At 33.1% G+C, this 5,382-nt stretch overlaps 1 long non-coding RNA gene across 1 annotated transcript; it reads left to right on the top strand.

The window, feature by feature from the left end:
* Positions 1 to 2,346: 2,346 nt before the first annotated feature.
* Positions 2,347 to 5,072, top strand: LOC130813252 (uncharacterized). The gene is made up of 4 exons (XR_009042196.1): positions 2,347 to 2,569; positions 3,263 to 3,343; positions 3,439 to 3,715; positions 4,820 to 5,072. It is a non-coding gene; the product is annotated as an uncharacterized LOC130813252 (long non-coding RNA).
* Positions 5,073 to 5,382: the final 310 nt, after the last annotated feature.

The raw sequence follows: 5,382 nt of genomic DNA, 5'->3' as shown, positions 1-5,382 counted from the left end.
GTTGATTGAATAAAAACAGAGATAATTTAAAAATCTTCAAATAAGAAGAAATTGTAGTCAAGAATATCAACATATGAAAGGGAACGGTGTTAATATCAATCCAATGACCATACGCTGTGTGATTTTTGAACCATTCTTTTGGTACATCTAAAGAATTCAGAGGTAAGGGAATGGTAGGGGTTACTGGTTCAGTCATTGGGGTTTTGGATGATTCACCTTTTTCTGATTTTGTAGCAGATTTGTTTATCCTTTTTTTTGGGTGCCATGGAAATGGTTTTTGAAAGCATGAAAAAGGAGGGTGAAAGAAACGGATCAGAGGATAAAACATAAAGTGTAGAGGTGAGGGAACAAAGAATGCGTTTCACTCACTATAAAAGGAGTATAGTACAATGCATTTGTACTTCCATAAGAATTGATTGGACAACATAGGAAAAAGGCAAAAATTAATTTTGAGAGAAAATTTTGACCGGTGTGATGTGTGTGGATAATGTGAAGAAATGCATAAGGAGTGTAATAATGATTCAATTTGATTTGTACCAAAATTTTGAACAAAACTTTATTGCATGGTTGACGTCCAAATGTGATTCCAACAAACAATTTTGTTTTAAGATAATTAAATGTCCTTTATTGATTAAAGGTATTTAACTATAAATCCCATTTTTATATATTTACATAAAACAAATAATTTTTAAGAAATTGAAATTAAATTTTCAATTCTTAAACACATACATAAACACACATATATAATCACAATAAAAATGTGTAAATGATATGTAATGCTCCCTCTTAATATATACATGGTATTAAGTAACAGTAAAGGTTTCCTATTAAACCCTTTTATTCTTATATCATTAAGATACCATTACTCCCCCTTAATTCATGCAACATCATTTAGCATGCCAAGTTCCATACGTATATAAGCAAAATGATCATGACTTAAAGGTTTTGTAAACATTTCCACTAACTGATTTTTTATAGATATAAAGGATAGAGAGATATGACCTTTTTCGACAGGATCTCTTATAAAATGGTGTCGAACCTCTATGTGTTTTGTACGTGAATGTTGTAAAAGATTCTTAGTGATATAAATGAACTTGTGTTATCACATTTTATTGGAATACCTTTGAGATCAATTCTTAGATCTCGAAGTTGTTGTGCAATCTAGAATATTTAAGAACAGCACACACCTGCAGCTATGTATTCAGCTTCAGCTTTAAATAACGCAACTGAATTATGCTTTTTAGAATACCACGAGATTAAAGAATTTCCCAAAAATTGACATGATCCTGAAGTGCTTTTTCTCTCAACCTTATAGCCAGCATAGTCCACATCTGAAAAACCAATCAAAATAAAATTTCCACAACTAGGGTTCCATAGACCGAAGTCGTTAGTCCCATATAAATATTTAAAGATTCTCTTAACGACTGTTAATTGAGATTCTCTTGGGTTAGCTTGAAAACGAGCACATAAGCAAACACTAAACATAATATCAGGACGACTAGCAGTCAAGTACAATAAAGAGCCAATCATACCTCTATAAGTCTTTTGATCAACACTCTTACCGTTTATATCTTGGTCTAGAGTTAGTGTTGAACTCATAGGTGTATTAGCACCCTTGTATTCATCCATATTGTACTTCTTTAGCAAATCTCTAACATATTTACTTTAACATATAAATATGCCATTTTTCTTTTGCTTTATTTGTAGTCCAAGAAAGAATGTTAAGTCTCCCATCATGCTTATTTCGAATTCCTTGCACATAATCTCAGAAAATTCCTTGCACAGAGAATCATTAGTAGCTCCAAATAATATATCATCAAAATATACTTGAACAAAAAGATATCTTTTATCAATTTTACCTCGTTGAAAATTATTTTCAAGTAAATGTGAGCTAAATCTGTCATACCAAGCTCTTGGAGCTTGTTTCAAGCCATACAGCGCTTTGTTTAGTTTAAACACATGATTAGGTAGATCAGAATTTTCAAAGCCAGGTGGTTGTTTAACATATACTTCCGCTTGTAACACTACAAGAAAACTTGTTTTTAGCAACAAGTTTTAGCAACGACTAAATTTTTTTCGTTGCGAAAAATATAAGTTGTTGCAAAATCCGTTGTTGTTGCTAAATAATCGTTGCCAAAAAAAAAATAAATTTTCCCACCCCTTTTAATAATTTCCCGGTGTAACCCAATTTTTTGCAACAAACAATGTTGTTGTTAAAATTAAATAAATAATTAGTAACAGTATATATTGTTGCGAAAAATATTTAAATATACAGATACAATAAAGTCATTGCAAAAAACCTTATACTAATAATTTTTTTTTTATTTCCCTCTGAAAACTGAACCCTAATCCCTCATAATCCAATTCCCTCCCTTCGAAATTTCAGAATCCATATACGGCGCCCATACCCTTCCCTCACAAACCCGATTCTCTCACAAGCCCTAATCCCGCACACCGGAGGTAAGCCATTGCCGCCTGCACATCGGAGCCTCTGCCGCTTTTTCAGCTGCCTTCTGCACGCCGGTGCTGCCGCTACGCTGCCCTTCAGCCGCCTCTGAACCCACGACAGGTAGTTTTAATTTTTTTTTGCCTTTCGTTTTCTTTAAATTTGTTGTTCTTGTTTCTTGTTGATTTCAATTTATGGGTTGTTCTTTAAATTCCTTGGGCTTTGTTGTAATTATCAGATTAATGTATGTGTATTTCATCAGTTTGAAATTTTGGGTTGTACGGATTTTCGGTCTTCGCTCTGCGAAGGAACAAGATTTCGCCTTTTTGTTGGGCTTTGTTCTAATTATAAGATTTATGTATGTGTATTGGAAATTATTCGCGTTTTTCTGGATTTACTTGCGTTTTCTAATTACTTGCGTTTTGAAATGTGAGATTCTTTCAAAGTAATGCTAAGAAAAATTGATGGACTTACTTCAAAATTGAAGTTCTAGATGATAAGATTAAAGTAAAAGTAAGTTTTTGGCCTATGATTTCACTGTGTAAGGTTTGATGTATAGATTTTTCTTTTCAAATTGAAGCAAAAGAACTCATTTTTTGCAATTGTGATGATACATACTTGATGAGGGAAAAGATTTTTAGTTTATTTGTTTTATGTAAGGTTACTGCTGGTTTGATGCAATATTGAAGTTTTTTTGCTCAAAATTGGTTCATTACTTAACGTTGGCTGTTCTGTGTAAGGCATTTCAGAACTGAAGAATTGCTTTTAGATTCTTTGTTTTAATTGCTGAGATTTACTTTCAATATAGAATTACAGATAGAAGCAATTTTACAAGATGTTACTGGGCAAGGTTGCATCTCTAATATTGATGCCCTGAATATAAGGTTGGACAGTCAGGTTTGTCAACTTTTCATTGCTTATAGCATTTTTCAGTTTTTGGTAATTTGTAACAGCTAATAGAAGCACTCTCTATATATATGTGAACATATCAGATTCTTTTCATTTCTTCTGGTAATTTGCCACTGATGTCTGGTCAATTGTGGTCACTTCTCATTCATAAAGAAGGTGGGGATATGTAAACAGTGGCAATATGGCAAATGATCCGAATTGCATAATGCATAGGCTTCTAATTGCTCAATCTGCTAGATTCTTGTGATTCGTTGCCCTTGGTGTTGGGGACTTGGTATTAGATCGTTCCTTGATCTTCGAAGTTGGTTCCGCAATTATGAGGTTTCATCATGTGAGGTTTGCAATGAAGCTGGGGTGAAGGTTGGTTTTTTCTTTTACTCCATTTTCTTACCCACTGTGATCCTCATGTTGTTGTACACACTTCTTTCCAATTCTAATTGATTAAAAGATATTTCTTTCGCATCATAGCTCAGATTAGAGTGTTATACTTTTTGTATATAGCCTATGTAAATTACCTGGGTAGCAGATGCTATAAACAATTAGGTCAATCATGTGATAGAGGCTGAATTTGAACATTCATATCAGATAACTTCATCTGTTAGAGATGCATCAGAAAAAATTCTTGGTATTTCAAGTTTATTTATGATGCAGGGCGGCGCTTTGGCAGCAACGCAACTTGTTTATAACACCCTGAAATTACTTCTTGTGCCCTGTCATCATTGAAACATTTGAATCCCAAAATTGCAAAAGGCTGTAGTTGCACTTGCGGCTGTTATGTACTGTAGTCTCCATTGAGCTATTTGATCATCATATTGGTTTTAATTTATTGGCCTCATAGATGGGTTTAAAATTAATAATTACCTGACCTTTTTGAGTGCTCTCTTTTTTGTTACATCTTTCCTTATGCCTATAGTGAAATGGTAATGTTGTCTTCTGGAAATACTAGCTAGCATCCCTGTCATACATGACAGATCACTAGTTCTCTATGGTCTTTCTGGGTATTAGGTTACTTTTACTTTCTTTTTTCTTTTCCTGTTCTATTAGGAGTTTTGAGCCTTGTTCTTCTACTGTCTTTTTTTTGTGGTTTTTTTGGGTTGTGGTTTTAGTTACAATGGCATTAGCTGGTTGGCATTTTAGTCCAATTAGGAGTAGTGGTGGCTTGTGTTGTAGTTTTAGTTACAATGGCATTAGCTGGTTGGCATTTTAGTCCAATTAGGAGTATTGGTGGCTTGTGTTGTAGTTTTAGTTACAATGGGATTAGCTGGTTGGCATTTTAGTCCAATTGTGAATTTGATGGTAAATTCTAAATGCTTTCCCTACACACGTAATGCTTTCGTTAGTGAATATCATGCTAAATGCTTTGCTTATTATGTCTCAACAAAAAGTGTAGGGATGGTTTGATTGTGAATACTCAATATTGGGGCTCATTTGATTCTTAATTACTAACAAAATTATTTGGTGTAGGGAAACATATCTTCGTTGGAGATTTTTGGTACTCAATGACGAAGTTGGTGATAGCTACAAGCATTTTGGATGCGCGATGTTTTGGGTTATGAAGTAGCTATATGTGCACTTGTATATTTTTGGACTTTTTCAAAGTGTCTATCACTTGTAAATTTTTGCATAAAAACTTGTGTATGGTTGGAGAATTATGTTGGAAAATTGGTTATCCGATCCGTTACATGTATATGAATTATGTATATTTTTGACACACGATAAAATTAGTTTAGTTGGTTTTAAATTATTTATTATTTTAATTGTCTAGTTTATTGTAGGTTGTTTCAAAAGATAAATAGTCGTTGCGAAAAATGTGTATGTTTTTTGCAACGGTAATAGTTGTTGCTAAAAACATTAATAACAAATTTTACTTTATTGTTTTCTCTATAGTAAAGTCGTTGCAAAAGATTGTCTATCATGTATTGCAACAACTTGAATTGTTGTGAAAAACAGAAATTTAACAACGAAAATAGTTGTAGCTAAAAATGCAGGAAATTTGACAACGAGCTTTTTTGTTGCTAAAAACGTTT

This window comes from Amaranthus tricolor, chromosome 5 (assembly GCF_026212465.1).
Source record: "Amaranthus tricolor cultivar Red isolate AtriRed21 chromosome 5, ASM2621246v1, whole genome shotgun sequence".
Lineage (NCBI taxonomy): Eukaryota > Viridiplantae > Streptophyta > Magnoliopsida > Caryophyllales > Amaranthaceae > Amaranthus > Amaranthus tricolor.
Note: the sequence above shows the minus strand (reverse complement) of the source record. Positions and strands in the feature narration are given on the sequence as shown.